At 38.1% G+C, this 23,165-nt stretch overlaps 1 protein-coding gene across 4 annotated transcripts in view; it reads right to left on the minus strand.

The window, feature by feature from the left end:
* The window catches only part of NCALD (neurocalcin delta), a 456,646-nt gene that overhangs the window by 206,242 nt on the left and 227,239 nt on the right, over positions 1 to 23,165 (minus strand). For all 4 annotated transcript variants that reach the window (XR_004435463.1, XR_004435466.1, XR_004435464.1 and 1 more), the window contains exon 4: positions 10,248 to 10,328. The gene's annotated coding sequence lies outside the window, so the exon portion shown is untranslated. The remainder of the gene's footprint in view (positions 1 to 10,247; positions 10,329 to 23,165) is intronic.

A 23,165-nucleotide genomic window follows, 5' to 3' on the forward strand; every position in this document is an offset into this window, starting at 1 on the left:
CGTTAGTTACTGGGGTAATGGATATCTCGGTGGTTTTTGCTAGATTTCCATGACCATTGTGGTCTGTCTCTATTTCCCAGCACTTCTCAGCCTTTTAATTCTCTCCTCATTATTGAAGCCAGCATAGAGCAATTTTTCAAAACATCCCATTAGCAAGTGCACAGAAGGAACTGGGTCCATAATTAATTAATGATTCTAAGGTGCAACAAAGCAAAAGCAAAGCCAAGGACGTGGAAGGCACCAAAAACTGAAACTGCATGAGGAAGATGTTCACATTCAGGATCCCTCCCTGGGAAGGACAAAGAATTAAACAATGTGCTCACTGATTCAAATCCCTAAAGCACCTCCACATGTCCTGGAATTGAAAAGACATCAATCGCTGGGTGACAGTCCCAAGTGGAACATCTTTCCCCTCCAGGATGAATGACTGCCTCTGTTGTAGTGGTGAATCGATTCTTTCTCTATTGTTTTTATGAGAGAAGCTTGGCCCCTCTTTCGTCTCAAAACTGTTCAACTCTTTCAGTGACAGTCTGTCTAGCTAGATGGTCCTAACCTCTGGGATTTCTTACTCTTCCCCAAGCAGAAGTCAAGTTAATATATCAGGATTTAAGAGATCAAGCTAGGATGACTGTGCAGACAGAAAAAGGGAACATACTAGAGGAATGCCCGGATTCTCAGATGTACAGTTGCTATTCTAATTTGGAGAAGAAAGGAGGGCTTGGATGGAAGTCTACCCAGATCAAATTCTCGCAGACATCAACTCGTTCTCCATCACACAGCATGAAGTGTAAATGACAAGGGAGTGCTGGCACAGTTATTAGTCAAATCGCTGTCTTTTCATTAGGAGGAAATAGGGATTATGTTTGCTTTTGATTATTATGAACAGTAGTTGCTGCCTGAAAGACTAGAGACAACAAAACAAATAGCCTGAACAGTGTTATAGCAAGTTCCTGCATCTCACAGGACATCATGATATACTTGCCGTTAGTGAAAATTAGAAGACGTACATAGACCATCACAGTTGTAGGAATCCTTTACCACTTTTTCTTACCTGCAGCCTAATTTCCTTTTGGTTCTACATTGTGCTAATGCCAGCTTTCAGGACTGATCTCTGTACTTAAGGGAGTATATCTAAACCCACTCTACCAAGCCACAGACTAAGCATTTTGCTTAATACCATGGCAATGGATACAAGCAAAGTTAGATGAGAAGGAAAATAAAATGTCACCAGGACATTTACAAGACATAGTACTTATTGCTGCTGCTGCTCAAATCAAATAATAGTAAATACTATTATGCATGTTGCTAAGCAATATCACATTTTCAGTCCTTAATAACTGCATTAGTCACACAAGATGGGACAAACTACATTTTGACATCGATGAGACGTTTTGCCTTCTTTGAATAATCAGCCTAAGCAACTGATGATTTCCAGCACAAAGCGAAAGTGGTTATCTTTTCTCCCCCGGCTAGGATATGTATGAGAGCTCAGTGGTAAATTTCCTATTGGAAAGACTAAGGGTTCTCTCTGCGAACCCATTCCCCCACAAAGTCTTTAAGTCTTAAGTAAAAAATAAACGAATTAATACATAACATTCTTTCCCTGAAATGTCTCCTCTCAGCTATTGTATATGTGTATGTAGTAAGTGCTAGAAAACTGTGAATTTTAAATACAGTTAAAGATTTGAAGTAAAATGCATCTACAAATACATATCCTTCAGATTCAAAGATAATACTGATTTCAAGGATCTTATGTGAAGATAATCAACATTGCAGCAGTCCCAGATTCTGTATTAATGACAACCCTCTGGTTTACAGATACTAGAAGGTTGCTTAGGGTGAGCTGCTAACTAATGACTTCTTGTCCCTCTCCCCACGTTACCCAACATTCCCTGATTACCCAGAATTCCCAGTTACCCAGCATTCCTAGTTACCCAGCATTCTCTGGTTACCCAGCATTCCCAATTACCCAGCATTCCCCCATTGATCCAGCATTCCTGGCTACCCAGCATTCCCCAGTCATTCTGCATTTCTCAGCTACTACATAAGCATTAGTCAGAAATAGTCTGCAAGAAAATAACCTTTTCAACAAGATTTTACCAATGGAATTCTGGAAGCTTTCATCTCATTAGAGGAACAGTATTGCATAAAAGATACTATGTATGAATGTTATAACACAGACCCTGGAGGCAGACTCCCTAGGAGGAATCCTGATTACACAATTTCCCATTTAAGTGACTTTGGGCAAAGTAATGTCTTTGTGTCCCTTTTTTTCTCACCTGTTACTGCAATGATTAAATAAGTTGATATATATAAAGTACTTAGAGCAGTGCCTCCTTCTGGCTCTGGGGAAGAGCTGTTTGAACACCTCCCCATCAAAACAAGCAAATACTGCAGTTAGTGAAGGAGAAAAAAGCTGAGTCCAGAATGTATCTTTAGGATCTGTATTTGTTGCTTTTATATTTCAGAGGAAGCCACTGATCCAATGAAGCTAGAAAATACTAAATTTTGAACTCCTATAACATCAAACTGTTACTAATTACGGTTCTGGGCATATGCCATATGTTTCCCAGAAATAACAAATGTTCCACGGAAAAGTCAGTGGCCAAGGGTGGGAAAAACATATAGTAAATGTCCTTGTTTTTCTTTGCTGTTAACATTAATATAATGAAACATTCAGTGAAAACTATGAACATTCAACTGCAACTTCCTACCAATTCAGAAGACATTCTTGAACTACTGAAAGTGAGAGCTGTTATGTTCAAATAGCGTTGTCAAGTAATTTATTAAGACTCTTACATTTTAAACTTTGAAAAATGTTACTCTGGTACACTGGTAGATGCTAAACTAATTCCATGTGATTCTCATTTTCAGAAATACAATTTTAGACTGTTCAAGAGTTTCAGTGTTTCTCCTTGAGCTGCATAATAGAAAGCCGTTTTGGTTTTAAATATAATTTTGTTTTTTACAGGGGTTCCCTTGTACAAGGAACACATTTCTCTCATACAGTCTTGCTATTTAAGAGGCTAATTGTTTTAGATTTCTTTTAAGCTTCCTTTATTTTACTTAAGTGAACTTGAAGTAAGTGAATTTTTACAACTCTCCAGTGAAAGAAAATTAAATTATTGATCAAGTGATCTTTATAAGGAGGTCATACCAGCACCAGGAGGCTAAGATTATGTTTTCTTTTAGTAGATTTTACATTAAAGAGCATGTATTTTAAAAATAAATCAGCCTGATAGTCCCATTTATTCTTATTTTCTGTTATAAGTAAAGGATGATGATCCTATAGGTGTTAAAAAGTGATCAAGATCTAATCCAAGCTACTTTGGAGGCAGGAACTGCTACTGACAGAACCTCTGCATGTAATCAGTGTGCTGTTATGTGACAGTCAATGCCATGTCCTAGGATTATGATGATGAAAAAAAGCAGCCCTAGGTTCTGTCCTCATGGAGCTTAGAGTCTAAGACAGCACTGCTTAAAATGTGGTCTACGGATCACTCTTATCAGACTTCAATAAGGCAAATACAGATATCAATAAACTTTTATAGCAGCTGGATATTGCTGCAGCACCCAAGTGTGTAATCAAGTGAACTCATCTCATTGAATGGAATGGTTTGGAGATTGCCAAATGGTGAGTTTCCTGTGGTAGATTCTAAGTACTGGTAGTCACAGACAGAAGGACACCTATTGACTTGTGATGAATTGGAAAGTTTTTCAAAAATTGAATTCTCTCCCAGATAGTATGAAAAACACTAATCTAGTGCTTTCAAAGCATTATACAAAAAAAAAAAAAAGAGACAGTTTAATTCCAACTAAGAAAATTTGAGAATGTTTTGTCAAATAAATGATTCTTAAGAGTGGATTAGAATTTGAGGGGTAGAAATCACAATGTGAGAAGGGCTATGGAGGCAGAAAAGTGCAAAGATGACCCGGGCTACCTTCTTCATTGTGGCTGGAATATGATATGGGGACAGGGCAAAGGGAGGTAATGGAGATAAATGTGAAAAGATGGATTGAAGCCAGTTACTAGAGGGCCTCGAATGTCATGAAAAGGAGTTAGAACTTTATTTTTGAGATAATCAGAAGTCCTTAATATTTCTGAACAGCATCATGACACAAAAGCAGCTCCATTTTCCAAATAATATTGGCTCGTTTGAACTATATGTGACACTTTAAGGCAGGAAGTCTTTAAGTGAGGTGAACAATAACAGTAAAATGGAATTTCACTTTCATAAAACCACCTAACAAAATAAATATCTACTAAAGTAAAAAAATACAAATAAAAAGGAATTTTATTTAAAAATAATCTCTTTAATGGTGTCATATATTACTATCTGTCTAAGTACGTTTTTGCAATTTGAAGTCTTCCCTGCACCACAGCACAGTAAAACACCACTTTAGAAGATCTAATCATGTATGATTGAAGTAATTTTGAAATACCATTTCTTAGCTTTACAGTGACAGATAGAACACATTCTTCCCATTTTCAGAAACTTTGATTAAGCCACAGATAATATGGGAACATTAACCAGTATACTATTATAATAAATTACACTAAAATGTCAAACACCATCACCAAAGGACACAAGAGCAGCACTTTTTTCCTCTCTGTTATTCTCAGCTTCCTATAAAACTAGAATTGATTTCATTAAATGTTCCTCATTTATGTCTCATTTAAGTTTGGTGCCAAGGCACCAAAAGGCTCTTAATTCTTGCAGCTGACTGAAGTGGAGTCTTTGCGGCATTAAGACTCATAAACGTATCTTCTTCAGAAACAGCTGAACCACTAAGTAAGCTTTAAACTTTGAGGGTAAAATTTTCTAAGGTTTTAACAAATGAAATGAGACTCCCAGAAAAACATATTATCACATTAGAATTTCACATACTTGGCTGAGTAAATATCTAATTATTTCATCTTATAATTCTGGTTTGATAATATCATCTTCAATGTGGATGTGAGAACTACAGAACTGTAAAGATACCATCCTGTTAAACTGAAAGCTATACATTTAGAATTGCACACATTTGTGATACAACTACAATACAAGGCTCAGACAGAGCAGTGTGAGTCACTGATCAGGATGCACTAAAGCAGGGGTGCTCAACTGAGGGTGATATTTGCCCTTCCCAGGAGACATTTGGCAATGTCTTCAGATGGTTGTCATGACTGGGGCATATACTACTGGCACCAGGATACTGATACTGCATACTGCAATACATCCTACAATGTGCAAGACACTCCCTTCCAGAAGAATTATCTGGTTCAAAATGACAATAGTGCTATGTTGAAAAAAACTTGTACTAAAGGATCACATTAACAACATGTCCATCATTCCTCCCAGTTCTAAGATTCTTGGCATATGCTATGGTCTGAAAGTTTGTGTCTGCCTCCCTCCCCAAATTCATATGTTGAAGTCCTAACCCCCAAGGTGATTATATTAGGAGGCGGAGTTTGGGGCAGGTGATTAGGACATGAGGGTGGATTTAGTGTCTTTATAAAAGAGACCCCAGGGTCTCTTTACCTCTTCCACCATGGAAGGATACAGTGAGAAGGCACCATCTATGAACCAGAAAATAGGACCTCAACAGACACCGAATCTGCCAGTAACTTGATCTTGGTCTTCCCAAGCTCAAGAACTGTAGGAAATAAATTTCTGTTGTTTATAAGCCACCCAGTTTATGATATTTTGTTATACAGAAATAATCACTTTGATTCATACAGTAGGAAAGTCAGAAACAAGGAGGTTCCTGAAGATTAAAACAGATAATTATTATGCCTCCCTTTGATATAATGAACTACTTATATCAAACCCTCTGCCTTTTGCAAACAAGACCTGAAGGTAATCCTCACCAGTGCCCTGGTGTAATTCCACTAATGTCAGTAATACTCTCTATAGCTATGCAAACATTGCATCAAGACGTCTTCCAGCAGACTTTTGTAAAAGACAGGCACAGTTGAAAACCTCAAATAAGGTTCCAGGCATGTATTGTTTTCTGTGTTGTAAGTCAGTAATGGCTTTAAGAAGCAATATGAAATAAGAACTTTTGAGAATGTGGGAGAGAAATCCCTCTCCTTAACTGTGTACATTGATTCTAAGATGTGAACCTTTTCTAGAGATGCTAAATGTGCAAAATGTATACAGCATATTAAATATATAATAAGGTATCATAAGGCCTTTTGGTAAGAAGAAATAGAAAGAGGTCAGACACTTAGGGAGGCCAACACAGAAGGATTGCTTAAGACCATGAGTTCTAGACTAGCCTGGGCAACACAGTGACACACTCTGACTCGACAAAAAATACAAAAATTAGCTGGGCATGGTGGTGTGCACTTGTAGTCCTTGCTACTCAGGAGGCTGAGGCTTCAATAAGCCAAGATTGCATCACTGTACTCCAGCCTGGGCAACAGAGTGAGATCCCGTTTCAAAAACAAACGAAGAAAATAAAACCAAAGAAATAGACTCTGAAATGCTCTCTCTCTCAGCTCCTTCTCCATCAGTGTTAGACTCGGTGAGTTTCATTTAAGTCTTCCTATTGCTCCCTTCCTCCTCCCCTCACCACTCCAGAATGAGGCACAGGGAGGACAATGGGATCACTATTGTCTCAGAAACAAGAACAAATTAATACAAAGCCTGGTTTCCCTCTCTTGTTTTCCTCTCTTGAAACTTCTTCAAAGTCTTTGATTGTGAATTGGGTACTATGAAGGACACCTGTCCTGAACATCCTCTTAGGACTTCTAGAGCATATGCCTTTATTTAACTAAACAGAAGAATAACCACACTTACATGCAATACAATTTATACTTGAAATTGTTTTTAAATTGTATCTAAAGACCTACACTACTTACTTATAAGCAAAAACTTAGTATAAAACCTATATATTGCTTATTGGCATATTGTCTGCCTGTTCCACTAGAATTTCAGATCCATGGGAATAGGGATTTTGTCTTGGGTATATGGGCTGGGTGACTAAATGAATATCTTCTCCCTATCAGCAGAATCATTATACAATTGCAAACTCCTTTTATTTTTACAGAAGACCACAGGACTCATTTCCTGTTATAAACTACTCATGTTAGTTCATTTATTCATTCTCTACAAAGTCTTTCATGACTTGACTCCTGCCACCTCTCTCGCTTTCCCCCATAGGATGCCCGCCTTGCTCTCCAGCAACACTAGCTTTGGCTCAATTCTTAGTAAGCTCCATGCTCCCTTCTACCTTAGAACCTCTGCTCTGGCCATTCTTCTGCCCATCTCCCACACCTTCAGATTTCTGCAGGGAAGCCTTCCCTGATCCCCACTGAGACTGGGTGTGGTACTTGCATTTTATAGTCTCATAGTTACTTGTTTTTGCTGTTGTTGTTTTCTATCATAGTACTTAACACATTTGTAAAATGTATTTGTGTGATTATTTGATTAACTTTGCTCCCAATCCCACTCTTCTCAGCTGTATGCCTTCCTGTCCCTATTAATATCCCGCCATCTAACCCAGTGCTTGTCGCAGAGCAAGTGCTCGATAAATAGTTATTGAACAAATAAATGAGTTATGTTTCTAGAAACATAATCTGTTACCAAATATGTAAGTCCATGTTACACCATATCATTCTTCCCTAGGGCTCAAGTTAGTAGGTACTTAGTCAACATTTGTTGGTTAATTGAAATCATCATTCATCTCCAGGAAACACCATTCTCCTATGTCTATATGACACTAAAAAATTTGTTGCAAAATTGCTGGAAAATAAACTACTCTCTTTCTATTTTTTTCTACTTACTAATACAAAAGGAGTTTGTTTTTGTTTTTGTTTTTCGCCGAATTGATTAGCTGTTTTGGAATTAAGAACATGACTGGATGGAAAATAGTTGGCAGGGAATCAATTACTCGACTGATGAGTATTTGTCTCTGTGGCTATATTTGAAAACATCTGGAAGCACACTTTCATTATCCTCTGAATATTTGGTGTCTCGTGCTCTGAGTCTCTGAGATAATCTCTCTCCATATTATTCCTAAATGAAAGGTATTCTGTTCATGAAATCAATGTTTTTTGACAGAGGGGAATTTGTGGGACATTGAAAATACAGAAATAATGAACTCCTAGGCTAAAAGGGCTAAAACAGCATTCATTCTTGTAAGAGGAGAAGCAAAGAAGTCTTGGTTTAGAAAAACCACAGAAAAATGGAATTCCATGTAACATCCTATAAGTAAGAAGCTAGTCACATAGGGAGCCTTGGGAAGAGTACAGATTTCCTGGGGACCTGGACAAACCATCCTGGCTTAAGCAGGCTAAAGAGAGATATCCAAACAACAGGAAATCAGTAATAATTATAAACCTAGAGTCTATTCATATACCTTGCTTTCAAATAATTTCTTTACATGTATTCCTCCCATCTATGGTTATCTGGACTTCTGCCACTAGGCAATTTTTACTAAATTGTCTGAAATTCTTGAACAAAATCCCAAAAAGCCCAAGAAATTTGGGCAGTATTTGCTAAGTCAGGCCATTCTTATGGAAAGCCCCTGTTAGGAAGTTTAACCTCTATTGAAGAGGTCATCCTCTTCCCTGCCTTGCCCACTACTCTCTCTCGAGCCCACTAATAGTCAAGCAGGAAGTGGCTTCTTCCCTGCCCCAAGAGCTTTTCTGTCAATTTCTCGTCCAAATCATCCTCGTTTGTGTCTGGCAGATGCTGCAAACCTGCAGCATGAACTCTCGCAGTCTCCCTTTGCTCCATGTGAATGAGAGATGAAGTCTAGCTTATTTGAAGCTCACTCTAGCAAGGAATTACCTGCCCCTGAGACAAGAAACACAGAGAAGGACCCAGGTGCTGCAGGAGGGACAAAAATGACTAGAAGCCAATAGCATCATATTGATTATCCACACCTCCATGCCAAGGGGAAGTGTTCTTATCTTAAATCCTACTCAAGCTTTACTGTCTTTAGGTAAAAACACACATTTTCCTATTATGCTTTAGCTTGATGTCAGAAAGAGCCAAGGAACTAAAGCAATGGCGACTGCCATGTCTCGGGTTGTGATATCCATAAATAGTTCAACCAAATTATCTCAAGAAGAAGGAGCTTCCCAGACTGCATGATCATTACTAGTTACAATGCACAACTCTACCTTGGCCTCCAGGAGAAATGCAAAAGGGCTGAGACTTAGTTCTCAATGCCATGAGGAAAGAAAAAACATTAGATTTTGCTTAACATGACTTCAAGTATTTCATTACTCTTCTATAGATCTCATTAGAAGGACTGGACTACCAAATTTGGAATAAAAACTTTTCACTTTCACTTTCTTATTACATCTAGGTGAGCCATGATGCTCAGGTAGTAATTAAACCATAGAGACTTAATGAGGGAAAAGGAAGTGGGATGAAAAGAGCTAAGTCTACTCAAGTTTCATTTGATATTAGTGTATCTTCCCTACCCTCATTTATTTTATTTTCTCCATTTGTTCCTCATACACAACTGTTTGACCAAATAAATATCAGATTAATCTTCATGCCTTTTTTCCAAACAGGCACAAAACATATTACTGAGGTCTAAGCCATATGATTTTGCCTGCAATTCTTCACTAGCTCTTGTCTGGGGCCATTAACTTATTTTGAAAAGTTTCCAAGAAATTCAGTAGATTTCCCTTCCTGAAAAGCCAATTTCCTAACTGTTCAATGAGATGGCTTTTGAGACTCATATCAACAAATTAGGAAAGTAATAATGTTCCTCTTCTAGCAGGAAATTCACTATTGCTGGTGTTGCTGCCCTAATTATACTATAATAGAATTTCAAAAGAATCTTTTTTGAATTAGAAAACATCCCATCTACTTGCTGCATAATATCCTCTTCAATCCTCTATACTAAATGAGTCCATTTGGAAAGTAAGGAGGGGTATAAATTACTTTTTTTCCAGGAATCAACAAGCCAGGTTTTTTACTCCATTATCATATGTCCTGTTTTGTTTCGTTTTGTTTTACTAAATGTCTTACACTTAAATAAGGTTTCCGTTTAATCAGTCATTAAAAAAGAGAACAGAATTTTTTTTAAATTAAAATGGGTGTATAGCTTTCTTTTCAGTAACATACACATTCATCAAGAGTTAAAAATGGAAATGGCTACCCCATGACAAAGCTTATTTTTCTACTTAGCAAATACAAATATATAAACACACAGAAACCTACCTAGGATACAGCTTTGCAGTTTGAATCATAATTTACACAATTTAACCCTTTCAAGAGATTAAAAAACTAACTCACAGTATGCAGTCACTCAATGCCTGGGATCTCGGGGCCTTCCTCAGTATGGTGACAGATTTTAATACCAGGAGATCAGATGCCCTGCAACCGAGATCACTCATAATTAGTGAATATTGTACTTGAACACTTGACAGCTCTGTAAAAGTTTTGGTGAGACTGTCACTTTTATTTCTTTTGTAGTTGCCTTCACAAACAGGAAACAGGAAACACGCCTCCAAGAACACTGATGTATATTAGCCTAATTGGTTTTTGGTTCAAAGTACTCAGGAATGAGTCTTGTAACCCAGAGGTAACAGGCACAGTCCCCAGAGTAGGAATCAGCTCTGAGCATCTCACTGTCAACTCCTCTGGACAGATGCTATGCAGACAATTTATTACAGGGAGAAACAGGCATGCTGAGTAACATTCAGGCCTTATGGCCTTAATTCAGGAAGGATTATAAACATTAGAATAAACTAACTTAAATATAATATATACATATACACACATATTAAATACTACATTATTTAAATATATTTCAATTATTTAAAAGAATAAATAATATGTTAAAGTAATAAAATATATATAATTTTTCCTGGAATATATATAGAAACTATCACTTAGGAATCATTTGGTTACAAGTAACAGAAAACCCAGCTCAAACTCACTTATACAAATAAATAACAAAATAAGGAAATATTTGGTTCATTGAGCTGGGGAAAATCCCAGAAGTAAGACTCGTTTTGGGAAACCACCAGTTTATTGTATCATTCGATTCTAGACAATTCTCTTGGTACAGGTATTCTTTGTGAATTGGCTTTACCCTCAGGCTGCTCCCCTTCTGGTGCAATAAAAATGATTGTAGCAGTTCAAGATCACATATCTATCATCCAAGAGGATAGTGTCAGTGTCATGGCAGTCTCAATGAAAGTTCTGAGGTCATTCTGATGGCCCATTGCTGAATCGGCCACTGTATTTTGGGGTCTCATATGTCAAATGTCTTAAACTAGTCAAGGCTTATCCCTGGTGGTAAGAGTAGGGTCAATCCAAACAAACATCACATAGAGAGACATTGGAGGTACTTAAAGGAAAGGGAAAGTGGGAAGGGCATCAGCAAATGTCCACCACAACAGTGCTTCACAATCACCTGAAGACTGATATTTGAGGATGTGTTTGTATAAAAACCCTAGTACTCAGCTTATCTGCAGATGTCCGAAAGAGAATGAGTGGAGGTTCAATAGATATTGATGACCCAAGGCTATATATTTTGTTGGATTTTTTTTTTTTTTTTTTTTTGCGGAGTTAGAGAGACAGAGTTTCACTCTGTCACCCAGATGGAAGTGCAGTAGAGCAATAATAGCTCAGTGTAACCTCAAACTTCTATGCTCAAGAAATCCTCCTGCCTCAGCCCCCAGAATAGCTGGGACTACAGGGATGCCCCAACATGCCTGGCTAACTTTTTTTTTTTAATGCAGATGAGGGCTCACTATGTTGCCCAGGCTGGTCTCAAACTCCTGGCCTCAAGTGATCCTACCACCTCAGTGTCTCAAAGTGCTGAGATTACAGGCATGAACCACCACACCCAACCTGAACTTTCTATCAACATTGGATTTGCTCTCTGAGAAAATAGTTCAGAATATTTCCACTCTGTTTATTAAGTGCATTTTACAGTGTATGAAGCATTCTTACACTTGATCTTCTATTTTGCCACGAAAACAACCCTGTCAGCAGTGGGCAGGCATGCCCACTGGAAGCTTAGACAGTGGGGCAGACACTGCCAGTTGCCTATCCAATCACAGGTCTTCCCTTTTCCCTTACAGAATCTTGATTTTGTCCAGGGCAGGAATTTGCTGTGTTAAGATTCAGCTAAGAATGGTGGCCAGGTGGAACAATTTTGGTTCTGGAGATGCAAACAAGCCGAAGTCACTAGGTAGGGCTCCTGGAAAAGTGCTTTCACAGGACACTGGCATTCACTTTTTGTTCTTTGCCCTTCCTCTTCATCATGCCTGCAACTCTGATGCAAAGCTGGAGGAAGAGCTATCTCTTGCAGTCAAGAAGTCACAAGCATGAAAACAAAAGCCACATGCTGTGAATGAAGCCTAAACTGAAAGAAGGAGCCACTGCACTGGGCCTGGCTTGCCTGCTTTCAGGCTGTTATATGAGAAAAAGTAAATCCTACTTGGTTAAGCCACTGTAGAAGGATCCTTGTTACAGGCCACTGCACATAATCTTAACTGATACAAAGAGGTTTCTCAACCAGGTGATGACAGATCAAGGCTTAAACACAGGTCTTTCGACTCCCTGTTCAGTGATATTTCTAATAAATTGCACTACCTCTTCAAAAGCAGAACCCATACTCTGAATGCTATACAAACAGGCATTTTAAATGCCTTTTTGTTTTTTGTTTTTTTCCCCAACAAATAGCTTATTTAAATGATCTGAGACATAGCTTAAATGGTGACAGGGGATTCATTGCTTTTTGTTTGTTTTACTTTTTAACATGAGGCACTCAAACATTTGCAAAAGTTCTACAGCAAGAATGCCTTGGCTACAGCAAAGAAAAGCTAGGTCATTTTACCAAAATTTATTTCAAGGCTACCTAAGGAAGAATTAGCCAGCTTCCCATATCTTGTTGTGGATGACGGTTTTCTTCCTTGATTTTCTCATCCACTCGGCTATTACAAGAGGGTTCTCATTAAGTGTGGAATAACTGAGCCAAAAGTAAAGGAGGAACCATACCCAAAGAGTAATTCCAGAGGAATTAAAGATTTAGTTATAAAAAGCAAAAGGTTTAAACTTTTAGAAGAAAATGTAGGGAAACATCTTTCTGATCTTAAAATGGGAGAGAAGTTCTTAAGGCATAAAAGTGTTAACCATAAAAGGAAGGCAGGCCGGGCGCGGTGGCTCAAGCCTGTAATCCCAGCACTTTGGGAGGCCGAAACGGGCAGATCACGAGGCGGATCACGAGGTCAGGAGATGGAGACCATCCTGGCTAAGTGAAACCCCGTCTCTACTAAAAATACAAAAAACTAGCTGGGTGAGGTGGCGGGCGCCTGTAGTCCCAGCTACTCGGGAGGCTGAGGCAGGAGAATGGCGTAAAACCCGGGAGGCGGAGCTTGCAGTGAGCTGAGATCCGGCCACTGCACTCCAGCCTGGGCGACAGAGCGAGACTCTGTCTCAACCAAAAAAAAAAAAAAAAAGGAAGGCAAAGTTGATAAATTCGCAACCGCAATATGAAGAGCTTGCATTCATCCAAAGGTACAATGAAGAAAACAAAAACACAAGCCAATATATGAGACAAGTTTGCAACACTTGAAATGAAAAAAGATCAGAATTCAGGGTATATAAAGAAATGTTATACATCGGTCATAAAAAGACAACACAATAGAAAAAGAATGAGCAGCAGATCTGACAGGCACATCACAGAAGAGAAAAACATGAATGGTGAATGGATGTAGGAAAAGATGAGCAACCTCATCTTTAACTAAGAAAATGCAAATTAAACTGATAGTGGGGGGTAGAAATTGATATAACCACTTGGAACAACTTAACCTTGTCTTATGAAGTTGAATATCTCACACCCTCCATCTGAGCAAATCACTCCTGTGTACATTCTCTAGTGCTACGGTTTGAATGACAATGTCCCCTCTAAAATTTATATTTATATATAAATTAAAATTTATATTAAAACTTAATCCCCAATGCAACAGTATTGAGAGATATGGCCTGGGGGGTGGTGATTAAGTCATGAGGGCTCCACCCTCACAAATGGGATTAGCACACTTATAAAAGGGCTCCAGGTTGAAGGGAGTGCCCTCTTTCCCTTCTGCCCTTCCGCCATGTTGAGGACACAGCATGTATCCCCTCGTGAGGCGGCAACACTCTTGGAAGCAGAAACTAGGCTTCATGAGACACCAAACTTCCTGAACCTTGATCCTGGACTTCCCAGCCTCCAAAATGGTGAGAGATAAATTCCTATTAATTATAAATTACCCAGTCTCAGGTATTTAGTTATAGCAGTACAGACAGACTGAGACATCCAGAGAAACTTTTGCACACTTTCCCAGAAGACATGTACAAACATGTCTTTTTCGAAACAGCAAAAAGCTAGATTTAACACAAATGTCCATCAACAGGAGAACAAGGAAATAACTTAAGTGATAGTCATTAAATGGAATATCAGATAACACGGAATATTGATAAACCACAGCAGCATGCAATAGCTTGGGTACACCTTAGAAACATAATGAATGAAAGAAAGCAAGTAACAGCCAACCACATAGAAATGGTATCTTTTTCACATATAAATAAGCCCAAGAATACCAAGAACGAACAATATTTGTGTTGAGGCAAACCCATATGGAATTTTCTTTTACAGTTCCATATTATTTTATCACACATGTACATCCATGTCACCATCACTACAATCAAGATACAGAAGTGTTCCATCACCACACAGAACTCCATCCTACTACCATTTTACAGTTATACTCACCCCCTGGGCCCCCATTCCTCATCTTTGACAATCACTAATCTGTTCTCCATCTTTATAATTTAGTCATTCCTATAATATTAATAAATAGAATCATATAGTATGTGATCTTTGGATATTGTTTTTTTTTTTCACTCAGCATAATGTCCTTTAAATTCATCTAAGTTGTTGTATGTATCAGTGGTGTTTGTTCCTTTTCATTGCTGAGTAGTATTCCATAGTATGACAGTACTACAGTCTGCTTAACCACTCACCTATTGTAGGACATTTTGTTTGTTTCCAGTGTTGGGCTATTAAAAATAAAGCTGCTAGGAACAATTATGTACAGACTTTGAGGAGATAAATTTTCATTTATCTGGAATAAGTGTCCAGGAGAGTGATTCTGGGTCACATAGTAAATGTATGTTTAGTTTTAAAGAAACCACCAAACTGTTTTCCAGAGTGACTCTAGCATTTTATCCTCCAGCATTGTATGGTAATTCCATTTTTTTGCATCCTCACCAGCATTTGACATTGATATGGTTTGACTGTGTCCTACCCCAAATCTCAACTAGAATTGTAGTTCCCGTAATTCCCACACGTCGTAGGAGAGACCAGGTGGAAATAATCGAATCACAGGGGAGGTTCCCCCAACCAGTTCTCATGATAATGAATGAGTTCTCACAAGATATGATGGTTTTATCAGGGGCTTCCCCTTTCACTGAGCACACATTCTTCTCCTCGATGCCACCATTTGAAGAAGGACATGTTTGTTTCCCCTTCTACCATGATTGTAAGTTTCCTGAAGCCTCCCCAGTCATGCTGAACTGTGAATCAATTAAACCTCTTTCCTTTATAAATTGCCCAGTCTTGGGTATGTCTTTATTAGCAGTGTGAGAACAGACTAATACAGGCATTACCACTATTTTTATTTTAGCTGTTCTAATAGGTGTGTGGTGCTGTCTCATCATGGCATTCATTTGCATTTTCCCAGTAGCTAGGGATGCTGAACATCTTTTCATGAGCTTATTTGCCATCTAAATATTGTTTACAATAAGATATCTCTTTTTGCCCATTCCCTCATTGGATTTTTGTTTTTGTAAAAAGTTGTTGAGTTTGGAGTTCTTTAGTCTAATCTAGGTATGTGTTTTGCAAATATTTTCTCCTAGTCTATAGCTTGTCTTTTCATCCTTCTAACAGAGTTGTTCATAGAACAAACATTTTAAATTTGGATGAAGTCCAATTTGTTGATTTTTTTTTTCTTTTATAGATCATGCTGTCGATATCATGTTCAGGAACTCTTCAACAGTCCATAGGGATTTAAGATTTTCTGGTATGTTTTCTTTTACAAGTTTTCTAGTTTTATGTTTTATTTTAAGTGTATGATCCATTTTGAGTTGCTTTTTAAGTTTTGGGGTGTCATATATGTGACTATTTTCAGGTCCTCTGTTCTGTCCTATGTATCAATCTTTTTGCTAATTCCACACAGTCTTGACTACGGTAGCTATACTAATTTTGAAATTAGGTTCAGTGATTTCTCCTACTTTATTTTTCTTTTTTGAAATTATTTTAGACATTCTAGTTGCTTTTCATATAGATTTTAGAATAATCTTGTATATGTCTCCAAAATGCTTGTTGGGATTTTTATAAGAATTTCATTAAACCTGAATCTGAATATCATTTTGGGGAGAATTGACATCTTTACTAAGTTGACTCTTCCAATCCACAAACACAAATCCAATCCACACTTCTCTACTATTTAGATACTTTTTGATTGCTTCTATTGGCATTTTGTAGTTTTCAGCATATAAATCCCATAAATGTTTCGTTAGATATATACATATGTAGTCCATATGTTTTTGAGAGATTGTAAATGATATTGTATAATTAATTTTGATATTCATGTGTACATTGATAGTATATAAAAGTACAATTGATTTTGATATGTTTATCTTACATCCTGCAACCTAACTAAACTCATTTATTAGTTCTAGGAGGTTTTTTCTTTATAGATTAAATTGAATTTTTCTAGTAGACAATCATGTTGCCTGCAAATAGGAATGGTTTTATTTCTTCCTTTCTGATTTGTTTTGCTTTTATTTGCTCTTCTTACTTTATTGCACCATGTCAAACTTTCAGTACTATATTGAATCGGAGTGGTGAGGGCAGTCATCCTTACCTGATCTTATGGAGAAAGAATTCAGTCTTTTACTATTAAATACAATGTTAGCTATAGGCTTTTCATAGACATTCTTTATCAATTTGAGGGAGATTTCTTCTATTTTTATTTCTCTGAGAGTTTTTGCCATGAATGTTGTTTAATTTTGTCAAATGGGTTTCTGTACATCAATTAGTATGATTGTGATTTTTTTCTTTAGACTGTTTATATAGTGAATCACATTGAGGATTTTGAAATATTGAACCATTCTTCTATTCCTAGAATAAACCACCCTTGGTTATGGCATATAATTACATTTATATATTACTGAACACTATTTACCAGTATTTTTAGGATTCTCACATCTATCTTTATAAGAGTAGTTAGTCTTTATTTTTCTTTTATTGTGATTTTTCTAGTTTTGGTATCAAAACAATATCAGTTTCATAAAATGAATTGGGAAATACTTCCTCATCTTTTATTTTCTAGAAGAGGTTGTAGATAATTGGTATTAATTATTTTATAAATGTTTTATGAAATTTTCTAGAGAAACCATCTGGACCTGGAACTTTCTGTTTTGGGAGTTTCTAAATTACTAATTCAATTTCCTCAGTTACAAGACTATCAAAATTATCTATTTTATATTGTATGAATTGTGGTAGTTTTTGCTTTCTGGAAAATTGCTTCATTTCATATAAGTTGTCAAACTTAAATGTGTAGTTATTTGTAGAATGTCCTTATTATTCTCTTTGATGTCTGCAGGTCTGTAGTGATGTCCCCTTTTTAATTCCAGACACTGGCAATATATGTCTTCTTTCTTTTTTCTTTGTCAGTGTTGCTGAAGGTTTATCAATTTTCTTTTCAAAGAACTAGCTTTTTGTTTATTTTCTTTATTGTTTTTCTCCTTGTAGTTTTATTAATTTCTGCTTTTATCTTTATTATATCCTTTCTTATGCTTACTTTGGGTTTATTTGGCTCTTTCTTTTTCTAGTTTCTTAAAAAATCGGTTTCTTCAGATAGGAGCTCAGATTATCAATTTGAGACCTTCTTCTTTTCAAATGTAAGCATTGTATTAGTGCTATAAATTTTCCTCTCAGAACTGCTTTAGCTGAGTCACGTGAATTTTGATGTTGTATTTTCATTTTCATTCACTTTAATGTATTTTTTATTTCTTTGAAACTTCCTTTTTGACCTACAGATTCTATTTGAAAGTTTGTTGTTTATTTCCAACTGTTTGGAGATTTTCCTGCCATCTTTCTGCTAAGGATATCTAGTTTGATTTGATTATAGCCAGAGAATACACTTTGTATAATTTCAATTCTTCTAAATTTGTTGAGGTTTGTTTTATGGTTTATGGTATATTTTGGTATACATTTTGTTAGTCAATTCTTCTGTTGTTGGGTGGATTGTATAAATGTAAATTAGATCTAGTTGGTTGATAATGTTATGGTCTTCTCTATGTTTGCTGATTTTCTGTCCAGTTGTTCTATCAGTTATTGAGAGAGGTGTGTTGAGGTTTTTAACTCTCATTATGAATTTGCCTATTTTGTTTCTCTATTCTATCAGTTTTGTTTCACATATTTTGCAGCTCACATTTTTGGGTATATATTTAGGGTTTGCATGCAAAATATGTATGTTTGCTATGTCTTTCTGATAAATTGGCCCTTTTATCTTTATATAATGTCCCTCTCTGTCCTTGGTAATTTTCTTTTCTCTAAAGTCTTCTTTAACATTAATATAGCTATTCCTGCTTTTTAAAAAATTAATATTTACATTAAAAGATTTCATTAAAAGATTTTTTTCATTCTGTAATTTTTATCCTCCTATATTGTTATATCTGACAGGAATTTCCTATAAACAGCAGGTAGCTGGTTTTTTTTTAATCCATTATGTCAATCGTCTTTCATTTGTGTATTTTGGCCACTTATAGTTAATGTAATTATTGATATACTTGGGCTAATAGCTACCATTTTTGTTGTTTCCTGTTCGTCCTGTTTGCTCTCTACTTTTTTTCCTTCATTTTTATTTTCTAGACTTATTGTGGGTATTTAGGACTTTTTAAGAATTCCATTTTTATTTATCTATAGTGTTTTTAGGTATATCTCTTTGTCTTGCTTTTTCAATGCTTGCTCTCCTTATTACAATAAATATATACAACTTATCAGAGTCTATTGGTAGAATTCTTACCTCCCTTTACATTCCTTTACCCTTCCTCATTTACAAAATAATTTTCTTAAATATTTATCTATGTACATCAAGAACTACATCAGATAGTGTTATCTTTTGCTTCAACCAGGAAATATAATTTAGAAAAGAGGAGAAGGAAAGTTTATTGCACTTACCTCATTTTTATTCTTTGTATTATTCTTATCTCTTTTTTTTTTTTTTTTTTTTTGAGATGGAGTCTCACACTTGTTGCCCAGGATAGAGTGCAATGGCACGATCTCAGCTCCCTGCAACCTCAGCCTCCTAGGTTCAAGTGATTCTCCTGCCTCAGCCTCCCGAGTAGCTGGGATTACCAGCATGCACCATCACACCCAGCTAAGTTTTGTATTTTTAGTAGACATGGAGTATCACCATATTGGCCAGGTTGGTCTCGAACTCCTGACCCCAAGTGATCCACCCACCTCAGCCTCTCAAAGTGCTGGGCTTACAGGCGTGAGCCACTGTACCCACCCTATTATCTTCTCTTGATGACACATGTTAGGTAATTTTTATATTCCCATAGATCCCTGCCATTTTTTTCTTCAGCCTATTTGATCTATTGCTAAGATAAGGTAATTTCTACTATTCTATTTACAAGCTCACCAATTCTTTCCTCTGTCCACTCACTCCATTCTCATGTTAGCCCATCCATTGAGGGTTTTTTTGTTTTTTTTTTTTACTTCATTGATTACATCTTCCTAGAAATTGGAAAAAACAGTGAAGAAAAGAATGCAAAAAGGAAGCCAATACGTTTTTTGAAGTAGTAAAAGGAAACAACTTCTTTCCGTTTCCTAAGAAATGAATACATTCATGGGTTGGCCAGGGGTCCAGTAACCATGCAGGCTATTGTGACTCATATTTGGACTGGTCCTGCTCCTTTCAACAGTCCTCTGTTAGAACATGCCCTAGAGCTCCCCTACAGAGCAATGTGGCTGCTCTGGGCAAGGCTGCCTCCAGGTGACTGGACCCACAGCCGAGGCGGGAACAAGCAGTGTTGCAGCATTAGGCCGTAGCTTATCAGAGTGCTGCAGAGCTTTCCTCCTCTGGCCTTTTCAAAGCCAGCCCTACTCATCTTACTCTCAACCTTCAGCTCCCTCAAATCCCTGACTGATTCCATGGCTTTTTATACTTTTCTCTCCCCCAGCATGTGCTTCCTCCTAATTTCTGCTTTCTGCTTGCTTACCTGGCCTCTGACCCATTTTTGCTTGTGTTATGACATCGTGCACATGTGTGGATTCCCTGACCCAGCTCTTCGACCGGGGCCCTTAACCTAACTACACACCACCTAGACATTCTAATGGTTTCACTTTCACCAACAACTGCGTTGCTCTCCAAGGCTAACGGAGTGAAGACCTTTCTTTCTTCTCTGCAAGGCAGGGGTGGAGAAGATCGATTTTAAAGGCCTACAGCCTCTACTCTCCAGGACATATTTCTGTGAGGTCACCAGCTGCTTCTTATGTGTGCTCCTTCCATCACAAGCCCAGCACGTAGAGGCAGGAAAAGAAATGAGTGGGCAGACAAATCGACACTGAAAGGCTTGGTAAATACTAACAGCAAATACTAAAAATAACTACACCGCAGTGGTTTACTTTTAGGAATTTTTTTTTTTTTTTCGATGGAGTCTCACTCTGTCACCAGGCTGGAGTGCAGTGGCATGATCTCAGTTCACTGCAACCTCCGCCTCTCGGGTTCAAGTGATTCTCCTGCCTCAGCCTCCCGAGTAGCTGGGACTACAAGCATGTGCCACCACGCCCAGCTAATTTTTTTATTTTTAGTATAGACGGGGTTTCACCATGTTGGCCAGGATGGTCTCGATATCTTGATCTCATGATCCGCCCCCCTTGGCCTCCCAACGTGCTGGAATTACAGGAGTGAGCCATCACACCCAGGCTATGTTTAGGAATTTCATTTGTGCTTTTGCGTTGGGGCGAGAGCGAGGGAGAGAATGAGGACTGTAGAGAAGTTGGAAATGTTGCTGTTCTCTGGAGATGGAGCTACTGAAGACTTTCCCTGGTTAGACAGCACTCCTCCACCTCCTCCCTGAAACACCACTCTCTCAGCCTTCCCAGGCTTCCTTAGCTCTGCAAATGACTCCTCCCTGTGCCACAAAAGTATCCCTGCTCTTACCAGCAGAGAGGAAAAGTGGCTAAGAGATTGCAGGCTGTTTTGTTCCTCAGTCTCATCCTCTCCCATTTGCATGATAGCCTGGCTGCCTTTTGATCTCAGCTTCTAAAAGACAGAAGGGTGACTGGGGTTAGTGTGTGTCTCCTGTATATCTGTGAGTCCCTTGTATGCTGAGTGTGACATGGCAGAGCCATTAACCCCACATGACACAATCTGCAGACACAGATTCCAGACTAGGAATCCCACACATTCCCCAAAATGCCCACTGTTGCGCTCCTGTAGGACTAGGGATGAGCATAAATGGCCTTGATCCTTTTAAGGCCAGGGTCTCCTGGCTGAATAAAATGAAGGACAGTAAGCCTGTTCAATCCTGTTTCTGTTATTTTCCCTTCCCTGGTGAGTAATTCAGCTATGCTGTGAATCGATAGGGATCTCTGGAGCTGGAAGAAGACACAAAATGAGGGAAATAAATTGCTCCCAGTTGGATGAATTATAAGCACCTTTGAGCTCCTCATCATATCTATCCTGTGCAATCAGCAGAGGAGTATTTTGAGCCTGAGTTTCCACCCGCCTCCGCTCCCCTAATCCCTCCTTCATATCATGCACTCTCTAGGACAGTCTGACAGCAAAAAGAAACAAAAGGCCTTCCTTCCCTACTTTCAAAATCACCACATCTTTTCCCATCTCCCCCCTTCCTTCCTTCATGACTCCAATGAAGAGGGAGCATCCTTCATGGAAAGGTTAATCCCTCCGTTTATATCCTGCTCTCCCCTCCAGCATCATCCACATCTCACTCCATCCCTTCACCACCAGCCCTCTTACATCTTCAGGATAACACCTCTCTGGGCTCCTTTCCCAAAGCTGGAAAACAGCCTTGGCCTCTGTGATTCTGCAAGCCTTCCTTCTATTTTATTACCCTTTACAATTCTCTCTCTCTCCTCTTCCCCATCATGCATCCCAAAAGAAGGAGCTAACTGATTATTTTCATCATTCTTCCTATATTTACTCAATCTATTGCAGCCAGACCTCTGTCTGCTTCCTGCAAGGTCCCTAACTGATTCCCAGGTTGCCAAACGCAACCGCTTTGAGCTTTCTGTTCTACCCTTCTGAAACCCACTCTGTCCTTTGATTTTGTGATAGTGCAACATCCTGGTGCTCCTGGACCCATCTGTCCATTCCTAGACTCTTCCGGTTTCCTTCTCTTTTGCCCATTCCATAAATAAGAGTAATCCCCACAATCAAAGGTGGCCACATTTAGCAAAAAAAGATATAGAAAGCCCAATTAAATTTAAATTTCAGATCAATAATGAAAATTTTTATATTGCATGGAACATTCTTACACTAAAACTTTATTCTTTGTTGATCTGAAATTCAGTGTTAATGTTAACCGAGCTCCCGATTTTTTAATCTGACAATCCTACCATAGTTGTTTCTTCAGAGCTCATCTCCATTCTCTAACTTCTTCCCTTGTTGATGTTTTCTATGCCCATGACTTCTACGATTATCTTTTCTCAGATAACTCCCCAATCTTTATCTCTAGCACCAATCTCTCTCCTCTCCACTTCTCTCTTTCTCTCTCTCTCTCTCTTCTCTTCTCTTTTCTTTTCCCCGGGGGTATTTTTTGACCCCTCCACTTGCTTTTCTATCTGGACTCTCTATTTCTTCCCTTCTCCAGCCTCCCAATCACTTCAACTCCAAATTCAGGAGGCCGACCTCAGCAAGTGGCTGAGCACTTATTGGTTTTACCCTAACCAACATTCTCTCAGATGCATCTTTCCTTCCATTTCCATGGATGCCACTGACTTGAGGTCTCTGTCATTTCTGTAAGTCTACAAACCATCCCACACTGTTTACATTGCCTTCTGACTAGTCCCCCAACTTCTACTTATAACCACCCTCTACCCCTCCACACACCACCACTCAATTAACATCCTAATTAAAGTGCAGATGTGGCCATGCCACTCCCTTGATCAAGGAAGCT

The sequence above is a fragment of the Trachypithecus francoisi genome, unplaced genomic scaffold, assembly GCF_009764315.1.
Source record: "Trachypithecus francoisi isolate TF-2019V2 unplaced genomic scaffold, Tfra_2.0 Lachesis_group7, whole genome shotgun sequence".
Lineage (NCBI taxonomy): Eukaryota > Metazoa > Chordata > Mammalia > Primates > Cercopithecidae > Trachypithecus > Trachypithecus francoisi.